This window comes from Pieris rapae, chromosome 3, assembly GCF_905147795.1.
Source record: "Pieris rapae chromosome 3, ilPieRapa1.1, whole genome shotgun sequence".
In the NCBI taxonomy this organism is placed as follows: domain Eukaryota; kingdom Metazoa; phylum Arthropoda; class Insecta; order Lepidoptera; family Pieridae; genus Pieris; species Pieris rapae.
In genome coordinates, this window is record NC_059511.1 from 5,822,382 (window position 1) to 5,847,026 (window position 24,645).

The window sequence follows — 24,645 nt, forward strand, 5'->3', positions numbered from 1 at the left end:
AAATGTAATACAGCCGACTTAAGTGTTTTAATCCTATGGGGAGGAACGACGACGGAGATGGTTCTTTGAACTTAATTTATTGAACAAATATTGATAATATGCGGTGACAAGTTACTGCTGTTTTTTATTATCGTTTTTTTCATTTAAAGTTTTAATGGTAAAGTTTGTTTTTTAAATCTCTGGAACTACTGAGATGATTTCGTTAATTGCCTGATTTACTAGGTGATATATTTCATTATCATAACGGTGTTCTTTTTTTTGGCAACTTTCTGTAAAACGTCTATAGCATTATAGGTGTTATAATTAAATCAACCATGAATTACTTGTTTACTTTGTCTTGTCCCTACTTCTTTATTAATTATAGACTTTTTAGATTTATAATGAAGTAATGATTAGCTTCGAAGTTTCGGCGTTTCATGATCAAAGCCTTAGTATAATGTTCAAACCGTGCCAATTAGCACTTGAAGTGAAAAAGCCAACAATTTAACTGGATTGCGGGTGTAACCTAGATGAGTTTGGCGTAGAATCGGGGCCAGAATCGTGACCTGATATACCTCGACATTAGAATTTTGATTTTAATGCTACTTTTAGACTGTATCCGCTTGTAGGTATAGTATATATTTAAAAAAATCTTTATATTTCTATATAAATTTACATTACTATTAATTATATCTAAGTGTAAGTTTATATAAACATGTAAACTTAATGCATTCGTCAAATTACAGTGGAGTATGTGGTATGTATGCGGTTGTCTACAAATATCCGAATAAAAGAAACCTCAACTCGCCCCTAACACCTCTAACCTATTTTATTTTATATGAAAGGAGGTTAATTTTAATACAAATTTAATTACATATATTACGTTATATAAACTGTGTTACGCATTTATCGACATTCTTTGAATTCAGTTAATTACACAATGTAACGGTCTGCCGTATATTTAAATTCTAAAATACAAGTAACAATGAAAAAGGTCGCGTAGTAATCATATAGAAGCGTAATCGTAATTATAGGAAAAAAATACTTTCGTAGTATAACGGACAAATATATAGCACGTAGATGCCTACAGTCACGAATGTCGAATAAAAAATATGTAGGTCGAGTCCCTAATTTATGTTGTTTCGTAGTGAAACACGCGATATTATCTTCGTGCATGATACTAGACGGTTCATTTATACGTCTACAGCGTTTTCTAGGGCTTTGTTTGCAATCTATAACTTCTGGCTTTATAGAAAAATACAGACTTTGTTATATAGCACCGAAATTTTCGTATTGTTTTCGGTGAACAATACTTTCAGTTTTTCAATTGTTACTTTGCGCTGTGTTGGAATTAATCAGCAAGTATAAATATAATATTGAAAGCACAAAAATGATGGTAAAAAAAAAAGATTTTATTTTTGTGTTTTTGGGTCGAGCAGGTTAAAAAATAAGTGAAGGGTTGAACCCGGACATTGGAGGGCAGCGGTATACCTGACCGGATGAACTCGTAGCATTATTCGCTTAAAGCGTTAAGCTGTTTAATATTCAAAATGTATGTAACCATGGTAGATTGATGGGATCCGAATGTAGTTGAAATAAATTATTTAAAACACTCTGCTTGTTAAAACGAGTACTACGGTTGATTTTCTTACTCGAATAAATAAACTCCACAAGATTTATCTCCTATAACGATGAAATGTTTTTAGAACGTTTATTCAATTTTAAATCATGAATGACATACATTTACGTAACATTTACTTTTATTATAATTTTTATAAACAATTGAATTAATCTTCTGATAATTTTTCCGATCTTGTGATTATCATTTGTTTTGAATTAGTTTTCACATTGCAATTTGTAATAATATCGATCAATTACTTAGTATACGGGTCGTGTACACCACTTCTCTCATGATACTTGTGCCCAATACGATCAAACACATCTGGTACGTAATCTTGTTATGAGAAAAAACTTTCTTAATAAGAATGTTGGGTCCCGATCCTCTCTCGAGAGTTGTAATAATTACTTATGTGCTACCAATGATTTAGTCTAGTCTCACTTAGATTATTATCGTTTTTGATCTAGTTTAAATAATAAATTGAGGTATGTAGAAGACTAGATTGACTGAATTTGTTTACGTTATTTCTAATTAAAATTTATTTATAAATTTTAAATTCCTCTTAATTTGCAAAATCATGATGCATAAGGTATTAGTAAATTTTCATTTAAATGTATGAATTTAATATTTATGTCGTTGCTTTCTATAAAGCTGATTAAATGTATATAGCTCCATAAATAGTATGTAAGCGTCTGTATTCAATGAGTGGTTTTATAAACTATATATACTAAGAAAATAGCATGAACAATGGTATTTAAAAACAGTTACTTTTGTTCAAAATTCTATTTTTGTTGGCTGCAGATAGAAATAATCGGAATTTACCAATTTAGTGGCAATGATAATTTACCTCCTGAAGTCATCAGGTAAGTATGGAGGGTGAGAGGGATATGGTGACGGGTATGCCGGAGGAATGTGTGGTGGATTGTACGGGGGATTGGTGGGTGGATACTGTGGCAGATCAGTTGGAGGATAGGTCGGGTACTGCGGTGGATATTGCGGATAATGCTGCGGTGGACCTGGTGGTTGTGAGTACGGCGGTGGCTGGTACGTCTGCAGATGTGGGGGTAGTGGGGCTACACTGCTATAATAGCAGTATGGGGCACAGAATCCATTTCTGCAGTTCGGTCCACATGGAAGAGAGTGAGGTGGCGCCATTTCTGAAAGGACAAATATAGTTATAGGATGGTAAAATATAGTTGACACTAGTTTACCTCTGGCCTAGGCCTTATAAGAGATTATGTCTAAGTTGAACTGATTTCGAATTGTACAGGCTAAATCTAGTTGCATCTAATTCTTACCTAAAGTTTCATATGGATTTGACATAAATTATACCTGAATAGACAATTACTTCTACTGACACATGTATCACACAGGTCGATAAGTTGTTTATTATTATTGTGAAGGCTGGTGTTTTGTTCCTTCAACCTAAAAGGAGGATGTACCAGTCTTACTCGAGAAGGTCGAGGAGTTGAACATACCCTCAGTATCCGGAATAACTTCATTAGCGCGTTTCAGGATATGACGTCATAGTAGTGATTCATAGGCACAGATTGTAGGCGTCGCTACAGTATCGCAGCATGATTTAAGGGTCTAGTTTTCTGTCTAGGTCAAACCGCATCACTAATTACCTCACCGCCAAACGAACTATATATTTATATTATTACTATATATTTATACTATTATTCACACCAAATCTGTATTGTCAGTAAAGGTAAAAACTAGTTCAATACTCTTTGTATTGAACTAGTTTTTGTAATTAAATGTACTTATCTGCAGCTTATATTATTATTGTATTAATTAATCATTTACAAAAACACAAACCTTTAAAGGCCCCTTGAGTTAAATATTTCACGTTCACTGTTCACTGAGTATTAATGTATAACAAAGAATTGATTTGTTAGAAATTATTGATTGCATTATCCTTATCAGTTTATCTACACCTTGAATGCGTCATGTTATTTTTAGGCGCGTTTGGCAGCAATAACAAATTATTAAATCGCAATTATAAATTGCTGATGTCTTTTGATAACCTTAATGGTGAAATGTATCCGGTAAAACAATTAATTATTTAGTAATCGATATAAATAACAATAATAATACCACCTGATCTACAAAGGGCTGAATGATTAACACATTAAATTAATATAAATAAATAAAATAATATTTCATATCAGATTATTTTTAATAATTTTTTGTACTTGTTTAATTTGTAGGTTTGTGGTTGGTTTTCGATGTGTATTCGTTCTGTCTGCTTCCATACTATGTTTCCTTTAGAGAGCAAGTTAGTTGGACCCAATATTAATTAAGGAGTATTAAAGTGCCAACCTGCTACTCTATATTATAATTAAGGAGAGATTTATTTTCATGGTGACAGAACTTTTGTTTACTTCTAAGCAATTAACTCAAATACTGATTTAAGATTCATGCAACCCAATAAACATATTATTAACTTTCTATATAATAGGTCTTTACCTATGTAATTGAACAGATATGAATTGGCGTGCAGTTAGAAAATTATAAATTTAATTCGAAAGCCATGTTAGTATTATTTTAAATTCAGTAATTTTTCACTGAAATTGTGGTAGTTTATGGCTCCATTAATTTAATAAAAATTAACACAACTTTCGAATATCAATATATTAAGTTAACTCGAAACATTAACTATCTCAATGTCCATTATTGGTTCAAACGTTTTAAATCTGGAAGTATTTTCGTTGAAGAAGGAGCATCGCGATCTGCCGGTAACGACTGCTGCCAGCTTGCTGTAGGCCTTGTCAAAAAAATGTTGAGGCACTTGCATCCAATCACAACAGCGAAAAGCTAAGCTTTACTGTTGATAGCTCTTCGTCACCAACCGGACCTTTATTTTTAACGCTAGGAAATGCTGTTACGCACATCCTGGAGGCATTTTGGTCAGGCAGCGTTTAAATCGGATTCAAACTTAATTTATAATCCTACCCACTTAAACTTGCAGATATCTTCAGCTCACCAATGGGTGGAAGCAGGTAACAGCTGAGTTCTATCCTTTTCGCCGCCAAACGCTAATGCGACACACCGTCACTTCTCCCATGCACAAATCTTCAAAACTTTTTTTAACGGCAGACGTGTGAAAGAATGGCGTTGCCCTGCGTCATTTCCTTTTCATCAGATCCTTTTCACACTCGGTATTTTCTTTCTGAGTCATGATGGCCTCACAAAAATCCACGGCTTTCCAGGAACCGTCATTGTCAACTTCCATCATTCTTTAGATAACTAATGGAAGCGACTGATTGTCAAAAATTCTCACCGTATTTTCGATTCTGTCACAATGATGACGAGCGGTCACCTCCCTTACGACGATAATATATATACATATTTTATCATAAAGACATTTTTTGGAAAGGAAAATATTCAACAGTACAGTACTAAACGCTTTCGCTGGTTTCAATGCCTGTTATCTTGTATTAAAGACATATACAAATTACTTTGATTAACAATTAAATAAACAATAAAAATTACAAAAATGTATAGTAATAATCAATTTCATAATGGAAGCTTAAATTTTGAGGCTATTTGAATTTTAATTTTGAACATCGTGAAGTACTGATTCTGATTGAAATTGTCAGAACTTTCAAACGAGTGCTTGTAAAATTTTCTCGAAGACGCTATTTGCTTATTTTGCTTCGTTTACTTACAAGGTATTTAGGTCTGTGTCGTCTGTTCACAGTTTTGTGTTTGCAAAATGGAATTTTCCTGTTGGGAAGAGGAGAATTCCCAATCGATTTATATAAAGGTTACTTGTAATGGCGGTTTTGTTGACACTTTTCCTCCTTTTCCTAAACGTTGAGGACAATCAAATACATTGCTACTTCCTTTTCCGGACTTCGAACTCAGAATATTATTTTAAATGGTCCTATTTCATAATATCTTTATTTACGCGATTTACGCAGGTTTAAAAGGAATTTCACTCTAATTCTTTTTATGTTGTACCAAGTACCATTTTATTATTACATTCACAAGTTTATGAAATAACATAATTCAGTAGAAGTTAATTTCAAATTAGTAGTGAGATAACTCGTATAACCTGTTAAAGATTTAATCCCATGCGACTTGAAATCAACAAGCTAGCTAATTAGCTGAAGAGCAGAGAAATCAGAAAATAAATGAAGAGCTTACTCCTAGCAATTTAGTAGTGACTCTTATTACCCGGAAAGCCTTAAAAATACTATTAACTTCTGGTAAATTTTTTTTTAGTAAAATTACTTGTTACATTAGCCATGTAGTTTTTTTGAATTATTTTATATAAAAGATTTTTTATTTTATGTATTTCAATAAAGTTTATCGATGAAATTTAAAAATTATGAAGCTGTTAAATTTTTTTTTATTATAAAAAGAAAGTCGTGAAGAGGCTTATTTAATGCCATTAGCCTCTTTTGTTTAATTTTATTTCGAAGCGTTTAAAATTGAATTCCAATTCTAAAATATTGTTAGGGATTTTAGTGAAATCGGTATATTTTTGTAGGAGAGTTTTAATCCATATATCCCATTGTGTTTGAATAAACATTTCAATCGGGAGTTTTTCATTGGCAGTAGTTATTCGAGCGCACGGTACCTACATTCGGCTCTTTTTTACGCAACACTGGTCACCGATGAATGGAGTGCGGTTTGGTATATTAGAATTTACTATTGCGTAGGTCAACATCAAGCTTGTTTTCGAATGTTCTAGAAGAAATAATTATACTTACTTCTGGGACAGATGAATGCAGATATATATATATAGATACAGTCAAATGCAGCATATGTGTCACCGCCGTTGAACTTAGCTAACATTTGACTTTTTTATGTTAGAGGAGGCAGCAAGAGGGTCATCTGATGTTAAGCAACACCGCCGCCCATGGGCAGTCGCACTGCCAGCATGCTCGCATGCGCGCTGCCGTCCTTTTAAGAATCGGTACGCTCTTTTCTTGAAGGACCCTAAGTTGAATTGGTTCGGAAATACCTCAGTGGGCAGCTGGTTCCATCGTGGTGGTGCGTGGCAGAAATTGCCTAAAGAATCGCTTTGTTGTGGAACGATGGACGTCAAGGTGATACGGATGTTATTTTGTATTCTGCCTTGACGTCCGATTATTAAACTCAGCTGCAGGTATTAGTCCGAACAACTCCTCTGAACACTCTCCATGGTAAATGCGGTAGAAGATGCAGAGAGATCCCACATCTTTACGCAACGCCAATGGATCAAGCCGCTCGGAAAGTGACTGGTCGTCGACGATTCACAATCCCTTAAATAATACTAAATATTAGAATACATAGAGTTAGTTTGTTATTTACTAACGTATTATCTAATAAACCAATTAGGAGGTGTCTGCTCAATGGTATCGGAATGTAATTTTATTAGTAAATGTGGTTAGTTAACAATTCTGACGAAATCAATACGGATTACCCCTATATAACACAACGTATAGATGATGTGCAAAATTGTATTCATGGTTTTGTTAATTATTCTTTATTGAGGTCTGGCAATCCTCTAATAGATGAGGTTGATATTTTGTTTCATCAATAAGGATAGATATATAGATTTGTTTAAGGTCAGATAAACTACTACTTTTACCAGTTTTTCCAGTAAAGTACCAGAGTTTTTTTTTCTTAATAGGATTCTTAACATTATTGAATTTGTTACGCTTTATACGTTATATCGTGTTTGGTGTTTTGTTTACATGTTTAATTTTATTCCTTTTCTAAAATATTTCTTTCGTAAAGGTTGTACTAAATTCGAGAACTCTGGAAGCGACTACATCTAAGTTAGTGCCTTCGGCGAACGCGATGCCTCTCCTGTGGCACATTCCTAACTCCATTTTGAATCTTACGAATGCCGGACCGACGTTTCTTGTAAATATTTTATTTATTTGCTTTACACTAAAGGAATGTTTTAAAAGTTGAATATTAGAATTTCAATGTGGTTTCGAAATTTATAAAACAATTATTGACTGTACAATATTGAATCTATGTTCAGTGGATCGTAAAAGATCTACTGACTTTATAAATATGATTTTTCATAGGTGATTTTTCATATGTAGTTAGCTTTATTTTAAAAATATGTTGTTAATAATTTTATACTATAATATCAGACAGTTTCAGTACACATAATACATCAATTTGAACCTAATATCTCGTATAAACGCGTTATATTTAAAATGAACACAAATATTATAATATTGAAAGTAAAATGTCAACTGGAAAATAGTTTATAAGATGTAAGCGACCACAGCGTAGCCCGTATCACGTAGCCTTAGAAATGCATGAAATAAAACACTAAACAAAGAATACAAAACTCTGGCTGCAATCGTAAAATACCCTTCCATAAACTGATGCACATAATAGAATTTTAAGTTCGATTTTCATTCTATACAATCTAAACTCCGCCGTAGACTACTTAAATAGGTACGTCAATTTGTTTTATTAATACGGCGGACGCCAAAATAATCGCAATTAAATATTCAGATATGAAAGTGCAGAACCATGTCGTTGCAGCAACGCGACAGACAGCGGCACAGTACAAATACTAATTGAGTATCTCGTCTGGAAATTAGAACTCGCATATATCGGGAGCCACGTAGAGAATTCATCTATTGTGTGCCCAGAGCGGGGAGTTACTGGTTCGTTGATATTGACTGTGTCGGTGCTGTCAAGAGTTGCATTTGGGCTGTTCGCAAATTGAACATGTCTGGTCGTGGTATTCCTGGAACAGCTTCGATCGAGACAGGTCAAACGGAAATAAAGCGAGGTGCACTCAAACTTTAGACATGCCTGATAGCTGGCGGCTCGTGAATAATATACAACCTCTTCCCGCGTTTATTTAAGAGTATTATTCTGCAATAACATACATGTTCGGTGGATTCTTGGATTTATTTTAAGGTTTAGCATACTACAATACGCAACCTTATATGACTTGGTAGCCCTTATAATCGATTGTATAACATAAAGATATAAAAAGATTGATGAGAGATATAGAAAAATTGTGGACACTTTTACTTTATTCATATTTTTAACTGAAAACTTTTAATTGAATACTATAGTTAGCTTAATAATTCTGAATTGATCGGATAATTATTATAATAACCCTTTATTTTAATAAATTCTATTAATATTTTAACCCAGTAACGTCCTACAAAATGGGTAATAAAACAATTTATAAAATCTACGTTAAACAATTGATCAAGTCAATGTCTTCATAAACAAAAGACGACTTCGTAAACTTTTCATAATTAATTTCAAGACCTTAACATAAAGAAATGCTCTGAGAGAGCTTCGTTTGAAATATTGTCATCCCAACATATAAACAACAAGTATTACTATAGTGACCCATATGTGGTCACCATATCACATTACAGTGTAGACCTACAATTTGAAATATACAGTAAAATATTTATATTAAGTAAATTACATCAATACAAATATACACTCAATATTTCAACTATGGATTTTATTTTATTAAATTGTTTGTTCGGACGGTTTGTTCCAATTATTATTATTTTCAATTAGATTTCTTTATAACCTGGACTTCGTTCAAGTATGACGTAGTTACTATTGGGGAGACGGTCTGATTTTCTTTGATTATTTGATGATTACGTTAACAGTAATTATTTACTTTTTATATGTATGATCAGGAAAGGTCATAATAATAATTCAGTGGCGCTATTTACCTATGGGTCTTGGCCGTAGATTGCATCTGATTTTGTGATAATTTTTATTTCATAGACAGGTAAGTGTTTAAAGGCCGGCAACGCTGCCATTAAAAATCTATGGGCTGCGATGATTGCCCTTTTTGGGTGTCCCGCATTTTAGGGGAGCCCCCTATTATATATAAAAAACGTGATTTTTTTTTATTTCGTCTGAGACTTCATAGATTTTTGGATTTGAGACATGCCAGTTTCCTCCAATTAGATACATTGACGCAGTTTATTGGAGCACCGCCGGGGATCACGCACGCTGAAGGCCAAGGCCGAACAAAAACTGCGTTTGGCCAGGAGAGGTATAGGAATATTATCGATATAGCCTATAAGATATAGTTGTAAATTAACTTAATATACTTACTTTATTTGGATTTACATCTAAACTTATTAAATTTGCATAAACTTGACTTTTGGTACCCTTTGTCGTTTTATGTCGTACCTAACTGTACAATTTCATATCGAAATAATGCCAAAGTAATATTGGGTCGAGAACCAATAACGAAATTCTTTATGTAAGATGCCGTTTTATTGTTTGGTAGTAAATTGTAAATTTCCATCGTGAATCGAACTGGCAAAGCAAAGATCGTAAAACGATCCCGGTGACCAGGTTTCATGAATAAAAAACTTTCCGTACTGCCTGCAAGACCTTTTGTGTCGTCACAATGTCGAACTTAAATATTTATGGACGCCTTCCAGTTTTACCGACCACACTCTTTTTAATACTTCCCTGTGGAGCCTTATAGAAACAGATGTATTCATATTTCTTTATTCTATAAAACAGTAAAAATAAGGCTCTTTTAATGCGCGCGTACAACGCACGGTCAGGTTTCTTTTGAGTGCAAATATGTTACTAAATAAATATGTAAACATTTATAAATAACTCAATAACTTATGCCAATACAAAAGGCTATTTTAAAACGTTCATAGATTTTTAGCACGAAATCTATTTATAATATCATACAAATATAACTTAAAATTAATTTAAATATAGCGACATTAAACAGTTATCTTTATTTTATATAAACATATATCTAATGACTTACAGAAGCACATTACTTAGTTGGCTTGTCCTCAGTCAATATTACATCACAACCGGCAAAGTTTACTAAAATATGACAACACTGCAGGTTCACTTTGCCCGTTTACAAAGCTAGCTAAGAAGTTTAGGCGATTATCCCTAGTTACGACACCAACAGGGAAATTCAAGTCTGCATTGCACTGAATTCAGAAACAGAGTTATCACGTGGTGCCCATTTGTTTCCTTAAAACCTTGCCTGGCTGCTAGGCTTACATTGCACATTATATATATTTCAGGTTGAAATCGTGCAAGAGTCACGTTCTGGCAATATTTGCTTTATAAAATTCAGTAACTGTGTCCGTACTGCGTGCGTAGATTCAACTTTAAGGTTCGCGTTTTAACTAAGTATGTAATTTAAGAAAATTGCGATTGCTATGTGTTTTCAAATAAGGTTCCCAAATTTTTTCATTTTTGACATTGAAAGCCGAGCTCTATACATAATTTTTACGTTATATTTCAATGTATAGAACTAAATAGGTCACTAAATATGAATGGTTAGTATTAAATTGTGGAAAAGTATTTAACAGTCTGTTTTCGTAGCTTAAGTAATACTTAGTAATGAAACAATATATCACGAAATAGCGCTCAGATGGCAGTTTTACCACGTTAATATTCTTTGGTTTAAGCAGGAAATTAAACTCGGTAAGTTTTGTATCTCGGCGCCGAGGGGTGTAGAGTTATTACGTGCAAAGTTTTTGCTATGGCTTTACGCAGTTCTCATAATATTTATATAAACGTTCGGGGTTGAACTTTCTAGAAATCCGAGGATAACGACAGATTTAAACGTAAATATATCGGTGGTGGTGTAAAAAGCAAGGCAGAGTAAGAGATTGGCAGACGATATAAAGGGAATTGAAGGCACCACTTGGACAAGAAGAGCTAACATCAGAAAATAATGGAAACATGTGTGTCACAGGACTCGCTGATTAACAAAACGGGCCAAGTGATCTATTAGATTGATTTAGGTTATGTAACATAATGTGTTAATATAATATACTGAGTGTCAGCAATAACGGTTAAATTATAATTATAATATCGGTGGCAGGTGTTGCAGTCCTTCTAATAAAAAATCACTATTTCTTTACTTTTAATTGTTGATAATCAGCGCCCATGACTGCACCTAAAAAAATTAAAATTTGTATTAAATCAAACTGTAGACGTTTATCTTACCGCATCTTAAGTTACATATTAATAAACTATAAATAAAATCATCGTAAATTCTTAAAATCGATAGTTTTGAAGTAATTATTGTCACGTGCGTATGAACACTGCAAGTTTTTATAACGAAACAAATGTTTTGCTAAGTAAAATATTACCGTTATTTACTGGTTTATATCGCTGAAATGTTTCAATATATTTTCTTTCTTTATAGTTGTTCCGATATTTCAAGTTATAGGCCGTGTGGTAATAAATATAGAAACGATGTCCTATATATAAAAGGTAATAATGTAGCTAAAACGCATTGCTATATAAAAAGTAAGGCTTGTACTATACAGGGCATGTAGTATTTTAATAAAAATAGATTAAAATATAAACTAACACGGTAACAAATGTGTAGAAAATGAAATACGGCTTAATGTAGAAAGTTGCCAATACTTTTTTGTTTTTCGAAGTTATCTGCGTAGCAAGGAACGGTCCTTTCTACACATCGTCGTATTCGATGGAACCACTGAGAAAAGCAGTTCAAACAAGATGTTTAAAAGACGCCATGAATGTCCACGCTTAAACTTGTTAAACCAATTGTAAATAGTGGCACGAGATGGCTTCCTTCAGAAATGCTAATCATAATAAATCATTGACTGAAAATTTTCTCGCATTATGTTCAATTTTTACATTACAGGTTACCAAAGAGTTCTAAAATTGAAATTCAAAAAAATTTTTACTAGCAATGTTTCTAACTGGCTAGTTCTAAATAATAAATAATAAATTTATCATTTTCAGAGTTACTGACTAATGATTTCTATGTAATGAATCCGGTCGTGACGGATATAAACATAATATCATCGGTTGCGTTAGCATATCAAGGTAGGTTTTACGACTTATATTTTAACCTTAAATCTACACAATGCCGCAACAACACAAACTTTAAAATTCAATTTTCAAAAAGTAAGATATGTCTATACAAAAACTTTAATAGAATTTGAAAGGCAGTTCCTTAAATGTCGCTATCACCGCACTGTTGTTTGCAAAGTTTCTTAAGTTAAACCACATCATTTGTTAGACTTAAACAATTCGTAATAGGACTGGTTAGAAAATTCCGGGTAATTAAAATACTAAAATGGGGTTTTTATCTCCGCAAACGCCGACGCCCGACAGTAACAAGAAGATTGCTGGCTTAACATTTATCTTAGAGAGGTGTTTTATTTCACGACCTTTGTATTACAACGCTGATTGCGTACTTTCCATTATACTTTTTGGGTATTCAATTTATTTTAATGTATCTAATCAATCAAATAGAATTGTTCAAAATTAGTTGAAAATCCATACTTTCTTTCATCTTTCAGCGGCTCTCACAGGCGTTCATAAAATAATCTCTAGTAGTAAAACTAGTATGAAAATTGTTGTCTGGTTAAATAAGAACTGTTTTAGGGATACAACTTACAGTGAAAGGCCCAATAAATAATAAAAAAAAATTAATCGTTTATTTGCAATTATATCAGTCAACAAACAAAAATCCGCATTATATATAAATAGGCATGCACTTCATTAATTTATACAATGTCATATGTAAGAACATTATCATAATATCATAATAATAAGTTAAGTTATTTAGAATTGGTGACAAAACTTATGGTCTAAATACTCTCCCACTAAAAGCAGCTTGCTTTTAAAATTAAATCAACTTCCCCTTGAAAGAATTACACGTCAGTGATCGATAACTTCTAGGACGTACGTACCTCACGTACCTTTTTTTAGTCATAAATATCTTTTTAATAACGCTAATTAAAAGTAATTTTTTAAACATCTGTTTTGACGAAAACAAAATAGTTTATTAACCTTTTTAAGGCTTATGTCTTACAAGTGTGAATACCAATCGCAAGTGCTACGAGTCGTAGACGTATAGAAAGCACGTTTTTTAACAGTAGCTTTACTTGCAGCATAATCAAAAAATCTAAGTACAATAATAAACGGCGTAACTACTTACTAATATTACGAGGTTCAACGAAGAGGTTTTTAATGCCAGTAACTTATCGATACATTTACGTTACTTTAAAACATTAACAAAAGTATGATTTATGATCCCGTTTAGTCCTAAATACGTGAACTTCTCCTTACCTCGTTTTAAAAACAATATAAAACTTGTGCTTATGTTTTTATAAAAAAATAATAATAATTCCTTATCAATGCGTTAGCTCGGTAAGGTGATAGGTAATATTTACTTAATGAACATGGAATTCGGCAGCTAATTCAATACATACTTATATATATTTCTAACAAAAGAGACTCAAGTACCCGGAAGTAGGATGGGATGTGGAATAAAACCATAGCATTCATTAGTGAAATGGTAATTGAATGGATAAGTAAGCTTTAATTTATGCTACGGTTTCGCAATGGATAACTGGGATAAGTGCCGGGTCTAATTTATTACTCTACTATTGATTTAATGTTCATATGAACTGACGGATCCATTTTGAAATTAAATTTGCATAAGTATTGTATTCCATATAGTTATTTGCAAATATCGAATGCTCTATTAGGATATAGACACCACTGAATTTCGTTATTAATTGATTACTGAGAAAATGTAATTCAATAATATAATTTGGTCACTCCCTTTAAATTATAATATCATATCGCAATATAATTAATTTTTTCTTCTTAACACTACATTGTGCAAAATTACTTAGGAATAGCATTTCCTTTAAGTAAGTAAGTAAACGTTCTTTGCCGTACAAATATAATTATTTAACTCAATAATAACATAAATGATAACCATAGTTAAGAACTAAGGTAGACAACTTTAAACCTAACCTAGCCAGATTAGAAAATCCGTAACTACTTGTATACAGTAAAAATTAGACTGTCTCTATCTTGACAGAAGCGGACAAACGACTCCATCATGGCGTTATCTTTTGGGTAATATATCGGCTTCTATTACGGGTAGGTAATTTAATTCGTCCGAACATTGTGCGGCCGCCACACCGTAACTCATAACCAACTGGATTTATGTCCAGACAATATGTTATATAAATCCTTTCATTTTTATTTTATGTGCCTACCTGTCGAGGTTATAAAATTACCGTTTTATTTAGTTTTTATTGGTTAATGGTGACACAGGCTACTTCTGAATACATTCAGATAGTACATATTTACTTTTGGTGTGATGATTAACAGGACTCATATGAAAAGCGTTATGTAAATAATATAATAATAAATAATGTTTCCAGTTTGCAATTCTCAGGCTAAAGGTCGTACATTCAAATCCCCGCTATACAATTGATATTTTTAATTGTTACTCATACTATAAAGGCATCATCAAGCGGCAAGTATGAGATTCAGATTTAGGGTAGAGATTAAGTACAAAGTTTGACTTTTGTTTAACAAAATCTGTGTTTGACTTGAGAGAAACGTTACCTTACCTTTTTACCCAAATATCAACAACATGTGTCAGAAGGTTAATTCAAGACCCGTATAGGGTTGACCCCTACAGCTCTACTGAATAAGTATTTTGGGTAAAAACAATGTATTTGAAGCAGCACGCACGTCATCCAAAGACAATCTTAACTACAGAAGCCATAAAGAAGTGCCAAATGAAGTTCGTGATTTGTTTAGCCTTAAAATCATTAACGAACATTTAAAACAGATTTACCGAAAGCTGAAGCAAACCGTCTAATAATTTATTTAATGCAATGTTATTTATATATAAAAGATGGCGGCTGGAATTAAAAATGAAAGGAGACTATTAGAGCAAAATTTCCTTCAGTTTTAATTAAAAAAAGATGAATTACGCAGGTATTTCAAGAGGTTTTAGTTTGGAACGTAAGTTTTTTAAGCTTCGTTTAACTTTTACGTTTTAACCGCGAGAAGTTGTTTCCGTAAATAAAAATTGTTAACAACTTTAATTTAAAATGTTAACACGTCGTATGGTTAGGCTTTTGACGTTATATTTAGTTTATTATCTTTTAAGTGCTCTGGTGCTTAGCTGGTAACATATATGGTGGGATAATACTGCCTCTGGATAAATATTGGCATCGGTTTTCGAAATATTTATCTGGTTTATATATATCTGGGACAGATATATATAAACATATAAACTGATTAATTAAAGAAACAAATGACGGGTTTGCCCAATTAAGGTAGTACAACCAAACATCTTTTACGTCCGTAAAATATTTAATTAAAAATCATATCGAATACTTTCATATTCGATAAGCGCGCCTTAATTACTTGTTCACTTTACTTGTTTGAAAACAAATCAAGCTAGGAAATTTACACTGCTTATAAAATATCGTTTTCTCACAAATATTATCCTGACTAACACGTACAAGACGCTAATTCAAAAAAAACCAAATCAGTCTCAAAACAAGTTTTGCCTAAAGTATACATTTCTTTCAGCCAATTAATTGAAAAAAAAACTTATAAAAAACAAACAAACTGTTTTTCCTTATAAACCTTAATAAACTTATTTTAGTGTATACTATCATGGTATTTTTTTAGTTTTTAGGTTACTTGCTTGCTTGTTATCCTAGCATGAAAAACTAGCCTCGTGTAACTCGATAATAAAGGGCTATTTTTGCAAACAAATAACGTGAAAGGATTTTCAAATTTTCTATTCAGCCATTCATGAAGATATTCGACCGTATTATGTCGTAGACGTTAGCTCGTTTGACTATAAATACATTTCGTGTATTGTTAGAACCAAGAACATACCGAAGCCTAATCCTATTCGTAAAGCTTTTGAATATACTTATGTTTCGATTTATAAGGTCATTGGTTCCATCTCCGGCTGTGTACCAATGGACATGGTGAAGACATCAACTTCCTTTACACCGAAAATGGTGACAGTGTGTTAAAAAAAAATAATCCCGTAAGTAAATCTAGGCGGCCACATTATTTTTGTGATTACATAACACATGTTATATTGCTTTTCAAAACGGATTAAACATACATCATATTGGGCCATCTATATTTTATTTATAATATGTGATTAAGAACCTAGATTTATCATACAAAAACAAACAATATTATATTTAATAATAAGTTGTTGTAATTATAACTTATGACATGTACTAGTTCTTACTCGTGTTTGGAAGGATACAAAAATTAAAATAATTGACAACAAATATCTTAACAAGTATTATTTTTAAACAATTTTGATCGGACTTCAATTTTGATGTTTACCTAATTCAAGCCTATTATTATTCTAAATCGACCCTGTTATTCTAGTTATCCCTAGAATAATTGTTAAAATTAGGTCATAATTATTTATGACCTATTTTAGCTATTTAACATCAAAGGAGACAATCTTCAAACAAGCTGTAGTATCTTCGAAATACGTGAATATTTGAACAGTAGATTAGTCACATTTGGGTGTTAATAATAGAGGGCGCGGACGTTGCGGCACTCAGCCATTTGCAATTAGTTTTTACTGCCAGTAATTAGGGAGCCGATTGCGCGCTACTCTTCCGTCCTTGGTCGCCCACAGTTTACTTACTTTGCCTTGGGGAAATGTTTACGCAACTGAAAGGAATTTTGCGCATATCACGACATTCGGCAACATACCTGATCGCCCTCTGACTACGCCAGATCATCACTGTCTTGCATGGTGAAGAAACATATTGTAATGAATCAACAGCGTGTTTCAGGTATCTACAGAAGTCTAGCAATAAACACAAATATGTCAGTCGAAAGTATTGTAAATATTTATATGTTTTTCATTGTTACATACTTATAATTAATTAAAACGGTAGACGTAATTATAACTTATTAACATTATAATTTAATTTTGCCTCTCTATCTCAAATGGTCAGAGTGAGAGATTTAAAGTTTAAATTGAGTCTTTTTCCTCGATTTCAGTAAAGCGCTCGAACCATCGACTTATCTAAATAATGCTATAAATTCATGTTTAAATCCTGTAAAGAAGTTTTATTTAAATAAGGATCTTAAGTATTTTATTTTGTTATATTGATATGTTGGATTTCAGATTTGTGTATTAGGATTTGACACAGTTTAATAGACTTTCTACTCGTAAACTGTAGCTTTTAAAAGGTTAAAAAGTACTATAATTAATTGAGACATCTCTTTGAGCAGATATTAAACGTTTTTGTGAATAACGGAATGTTATAGGGGAAAGAGAATTTAGACATTCTATATTAACTCTTTGTTTCTGTCACGCCGATCTAAGTTGCAAAATAAATTTCTTGTATATGACAAAAGATCACTAAATGACTGTTTGTTCCTGCATCAAATAATATATGAAACAAAAATATGTCATTCGATACTATAATATTTAACGGAAGTCGTCATTCGTATTATAAAAATGTACCTTTTGTAGTTTCAAATGTTTAGTGAATTTTTTAAGTATTAGTGGATTATGTACGATTTATTGCTGATATTTTTTATACGTCATCGAGCCTGATAATGGTACTAAGGCTAAAAAAATGTCAAACACAACATAAAATTGTAGAAAATATCTTTCCTAATGTAAATATGTATTAACAACCTGGATGATTTTTTCTATAAATTGTGTTTTTTTGGAAATTATATTTAAGTACGAATTACATACTAATAAAATGATGAAATATGAAGAATTAAGAAATGATTCCTAGCTAGATCGATTTATCGCCCCCAAAACCCCCGTATACTTAATTTCATGAAAATCGTTGGAGCTGATTCCGAGATTCAATTATATATATATATATATATATATATATATATATTTATATATATATATATATATATATATATATATTTATATATATATATATATATAAACAAGAATTGCTCGTTGAAAGATATAAGATAGAAAGATTTCTTTAAGATTCCAAAGTTTGGATAAATGATATAAATTAAAGAAACCAAAGTAGTGTTTACGTAAAAAATTTCGGTCTCGATTGGATATTCTTTGAATGGAAATTTAAACAATATTTGAATAATTGAAGGATTGCTACGCGGGGAATTTCATTAAACAAATGTTTTGAAGAGGCTTTCGTTTACATCTTCTATATCCGGCTGGTGTTTTGTGAATATTATTTTAGAAATATTATTTGAATAAACATGTTTTATGGAAAGTATTTTCATTTAAAAAAACGATATTTTAATAAAACTCAGAACAAGGTTATGATCTTTAGAAACCTTTAAGCTTGTTAAATTTATTAGCTAGGTAATTTGTAAATATGAAATTTATGAAAGATTCTCAGTTTTAGTATAATTCCACAAACTACTATTATTACATCGCTAAGTACCAACGAACAATAAACTATAAAAAATGTATTGAAATTGCTGAAACAGCAGAACCATCGTTATTAAATGAGAAATAAACATCGATTTGAACGAGTGCATACAAATGAAAAATTTGGTTGGCAATTCTCAGTGAACTTAACGATGGATGGTCTGTATTACAACGTTTCGAAATTGGTATCATGTACGTCAATACATGCGATGAATAAATACAAAAATATTTAAATTGGCTCAAGTTTATGATCTCCTAATTAGTGACGACTGTGGTCTAACAATAGTCAAGAAAATACCAATTCTTAAAAGGCCGGCAACGCACTCACGAGCCCTCTGACATTGAGAGTGTCCATGGGCGGCGGTATCACTTAACATCAGGTGAGCCTCCTGCCCCTTTGCCCCCTGTTCTGTAAAAAGAAAAAGAAAGAAAAGAAAAGTCATTTTAACAACTGGTATCTTTTAGTATTGTTACGTAGAATGTTCCGTCAAATGTTTTGTCGATAGTTATAAAACCTATTATGTTGTTCGTTTTCAATCTATTTATTTATTTATTAACACTTCGTTGCATTACATAAAAGGAAAATATTAAACATAAATTAATGAAGGCAACTGGCGGTCCATCTAGTTGCTTATCTATCTAAGAAAGTAAAAGTAGAACATCTTTATACATACTGTATCTCATATATCTCTTACTTAAGTATGTTCCCGTATATGTGTGTCTCAGTTTCGCTTGGCTGGCCATTTATTTTTTAAATAACTAATTTTAAAAAATAGGTTTGTGTTATGTTACTTAAGAGCAATGTAGGTGGCTAAAGGTGATTTGTTTTTAAATCGGTCCTGAAGTTTTCAATTTAATTTATTACTACCTTATAATACTGATCAAAATAATATATTGCGTTAATTACATAGCTCATGGTCAGCGAGAGATTGTTACACTAAGTTTACTTATACATTTCTTTAATAAATCAGAATTAAAATATAAATAGAATATCAGAATGAAAAAATAAAACAAAATAATGAATACACAGATAAATAATTATTAGAATCACGTTCCAAGGTAATATAAAATCCATAAAAAAAAATCCCGCAATTCTGTATGATTAAATCATAACTCTATTAAGGTCAGTCTTAATATCAAGACTAAAATCGAATCATTAGTGTTATCTCGCGAGGACATAAGCAGATTAAACTGTGAGATGCAATTAATTTAATAATCGTTTCTCACCTTAATTATTAATAATACTTAATTCTCTATTCGATATTATTTCTGAGCCTTTGATAGCTAATATAGGTCACCTTTAATATTAAAGTTTATTAATTTTAGCGCTGGTCAATGTTTGTTTCGCGGTAGCTTAAATGATTAATGTGAATATTGGTTGAATTGAACTTTGCCGATATTAATTTTAACACGGTCGAAAGTTACCATGGTAACCATTATTTTTATTTTATATTTTACAGACGGCTTATTGGCATCAATTTTCGATCCAAATTTGTGTCTACAAGTATTTTTTGTCATTTGTAAACCGCTAAGATTTCTGTGGCTTATAAGCGATGCGTGACCATGTCTGTGGAATTTAATGAGATTCATATAATATATCCGTAATTGTGTGTCAGAAGAGCTGGCTACATCAGTACACTATTAAGGGTTCTTACTGGTTGGTTGCATAATGTGGTTGCGGGTTCCAAGCAAGAACCTGAGGTTGCAACTTTTGGAGGTATTGCGCAAGGTTTACTTATACGAAGACTTGCTTGTTTGTACTCTGCCTGAGTAAGAGTAGCTAGTTTTGTTATAAGTTGTAATCTCAGGTGGATATTTTAATCAGTTGTTTTACTGTATAGAAATAAAAAAAATTATCCATATGGTTACTGTACTGCCTAGGTGTGCGACTGTCATCATTGAGGACGTATATACAAACTATTGTTTACCTATAAAATGCAATTTATGGTGTGAAAACTAGCAGTGTCTAAAACTGAGCTGTACAGTGTGTGCAAACTCAGAAAACTTGTCTATAAATTAAAAAAATAAACAATGTATGGTCGACAAGATAGTACCTCCATTAGTTTTATATCTACGAGTATTTCTAGTCGATACGATTTAATAAAAGGTTTCGTTACTTTAAAATCGCAAAGCGGGTTATTCACTAGAGCAATATTTAAAAGTTATCGCAATTTTGTAATTCAACGATCGGGATCGAATTCGAATTGGCATTTCAAATAAAAATCCTCATTAGTTAAAACGTTTCAGTTTCAGTATCGGTGTATTCATAGGGGTGTGCCGTGCCGTACGTGACGTCACGTACGCTTATGCTAGCGCGCAGCATCTACTTGTTATTCGGGTACACAACACCACATTTCACCCAGACACTGTGAGGACCAAGAACTTTGGGTTTCACGTACGGCTGTTTCACATTTTAAGTCTGTTTTACCACTGAATATACTACTTAAGTATTCTTGTAGATCTGTTGAATTATTGAGCTTTAAGAAACTATTGCCAAACACATGCATTTCATTATCTTTAATACGTTTTTCTTCAATGTCTGTGATGCTCTTTAGAATTGATACCTTTTTGTTTTTAACAAAAAAATTTAGAAGACAGGTTTTTTTATAACTTCGGCATGAGGCGCCTCTTTAGTCGCTGTATTCATGAAAACTGTTAGTTTTTGAATACGTTTGTGAAAAGAGCATGTTGATTTTGAAATCACTTAAGCTTATAAACGGTATGTTTATAGCACTGCAGCGTGCAACGGTAAATTGAAATCGATTAATGTTGTGTGCGTTTAATCGTAATGCGTAGGTATGAATGTTTTTTTTATATTCCAGCATCAATTCCATTTGCGCTTACAACGCACTGGTCCTCAATACTTTGCAATAAAAGGGAATCTGTTTTAATCAGGCCGCTTTTATTTGCTACATCAACGAGGTGTATTCATTTGGAAATTCCAATGTGCACTAAGTGTTATTCAATACGAATTTAATTAAAACAACCGGGTGCGGTCCCGACAGTCCACAATTTCAAAACCGAAACATGTAAACAAAGCTTTCCAGTTAACTTTGCTTTTCATTCGTGTTCCTTTTTTTCGTTTTTTAGTTCTTCGCGGTATAGAGCTTGCGATCACTGAATGGAGTTCTACGTGATGAATGCTATGAACTGTTTTCAAGTAAATATCCGAGTTAACCTTTTATAGTTGTCTTTAAGTAATCTCCTATAGACTTGTATACCAAATAAATACAAGTGTTGTAATGCTACCAATATTCATAATTAACTGACAATATTGCATTTGGCACACCTAATTAATATTTTATGAGTGTTTGAAATATTCCCTAATAGTCGTAATGGACACAATAGATGATCTATTGAAGTGAAAAACTCCACCGCGAGAAGTAATTTTTGTTTGTCATAGCTTTTATTCTATTAATTCAAGCGGAAGATACTGTCTGAAACACCGTTAAATAATAGGAAATGAAGCCATTTTAAAGCGTAGAGTTAAAGAGAAAATGCTAGTTAAATCTGCTTAGGTTGTAGCGATATCTAAATAGCAGCTAGGTTCTGTTATTATCACGGTTGAAACTCTCAATGGTATTGGAAATGCATTGTGCTGCACTTTCGTGACCACTACCTATCTACTGAATTGTGGTTTAGTTGAAATTACATAGTTCGTTTCATTCCTAATGTGTACTTATATCCACTGAAACAAATGAACGCTTATCATTTGGCAATTTGCTTTTAATAATTGCTACATAACTAATTATTTTGTCGTTTTTATGTTAATATGTCTCCGTTAAATTGTGTTGTAATAAAATGCTTTTTTACAATTTGATAAATTGCATTTTTTATAAAAACCTTTAAAAATGAATAGAATTAAGCTAATTTATTAACATTCATGCTTTAATGGACTAGATATTGTTTTACATATACATTCTCATACTATAAATACAAGTTAAAAGAAAAGTTACTTATCTGCCAAACTCCATTTATGTATATCTTTATTAATTGCAGGAAATCTTAAAATTCTATACCCTGCGTACTTGTACATATTTCTGAAGTTTAGTTTAAAATATGGAGGCGGCCGAAGCTAGCACAAAGCTTTTGTGTTTGTAATGAAAAGTTAAAAGTGTTTTTTATGTCTATTCTACTGTTTGTGTTTCAGGCATTTCCTTTAATCATTCTGTCGTAAACTACACATTTAACGTTATTTGATTGACGACGTAGTCAGTTGGTTCTCGTTTAATTATGAAATCTATTGACATTATTTAACATCTGATTTCAGCTATTTCACTTCTATCATAATTTGGTTTGATATGTTACGAATTTTCAAACTACATATTAAATTTATAAGCTTAAATTTATACTACGTATTTTTAGTAATTTAAATTAGAATACTCGTATTATATGAACAAGAACAGAGATAGGCAATTTGTGTAGTAGAGGGTCCTTTAAAGTTTTCTCCCACGGGTAACAGCTGAATTCTCTGCAATGTACGTGGCTTCTTATTGTTAGTTAAGCTATCCTGTTTATTGTATGCGGTAAAAATAATGCAGCAACGATACAGTTACCTACTTGCGCTCATTTTAATTTCCTAGTGCATACTTGGTCCCACTTTGTTAAGTGTTGATTTTACGATTTTGTTAGTACAGAAATTGCTGGTACTTCAAAAGGAAATTTCTTGGTAAAGTTAACTATTTGTGTACAATGTAAGAAATCTCTTCGGGTAAAACTTATAATGAAAATGTTTTACGTGTGCGAGTTTATACGAGTCCATTAAAGTTTTGCTTTTATTAGATTTTTGGCTTCCTCCCGATGCTTTTCATCATTGGGAATCCTGGTACAGAATGGAACAAGATGCGTTGGTGGATAATCAGAGTTTCTGTGGCTGTCTTTGGACGTAGAACTGCTTAATTATAACTTTTAGATCAATAGATAAACGAACTAATTCCTATAATTATATACGAGTCAAAGAAAAGCGTGTATCCATTCTTTTGGATTGGGACTGCTTCTGACATTGTGTGTTCATGGCAAAGTCACCTAATAATATACATATATACATACTATAACATTATTATTATATCATATCAGAATAAATGTATGATTAATCATATAAATATATGATTCAGAGAAGTTTTTAAATATTTATAATTTTTAGTAAAATTATCGTACTCTAAACCTGCAAAGCAACATATCCGGGATATCTAGTTGTTTTGTATACAAATTTATTAAAAATAATAAAGACATAAAAAAGATCACTGTATTTAATAAAACTTTACTAATATTTTTCAATTTGTTGTTGCAAAATCATCATCTTTGAGGGTTTATTATCATAGACACTAAGCTACGTAGTACCGATTTCCAAAATATAATTATCTAAAATACATCTTACCACACCTAATACTAATTAATAGCATATTACATGTAATTTCATGAAGGTATTTCCGCTTCCCCGTCTCAGCGCTGATGCACGGCCGATCGTTGGAGTCATTAAGAAAATCCAGAGCGAATTAATTAGAATGTACTAACTACGTAATATCAGGTTAGTTGAGTACAAGTTTGAGGCTAATGTTATATTAATTGCACTAATTTACTTGAGGTCTCGAATGGGGTCGAAGTAAGTTCAAATTGTCTTCGTCCTGAACCCCCGGGTCCTAAACACCTAGTTTAATATGTAAATTAACTGGCGTTACACTATGACGCCTTATGTACTTGCACTTGAGTATCACATGCAATGATAATGTTCCGACACTTGTGATTAATGCTTAGATGACACTATTTTAATGAAAGGCACAGAAAGATCACAAGGCATTAAATCTACTTAAAGAGAGTAGAGACTTAGCGGTAAGTATGACTTCCGTATGGAAAAAAAATCTTAAATTTT

The 24,645-nt window shown here is 32.1% G+C and overlaps 1 non-coding gene across 1 annotated transcript; it reads right to left on the minus strand.

Moving 5' to 3' along the window:
- Window positions 1-2,365: 2,365 nt before the first annotated feature.
- LOC110993193 lies at window positions 2,366-3,615 on the minus strand. Its single transcript, XR_006751305.1, has 2 exons — window positions 3,419-3,615; window positions 2,366-2,754 (listed from the first exon to the last, which is right to left on the minus strand). It is a non-coding gene; the product is annotated as an uncharacterized LOC110993193 (transcript).
- Between the last annotated feature and the right edge of the window lie 21,030 nt (window positions 3,616-24,645).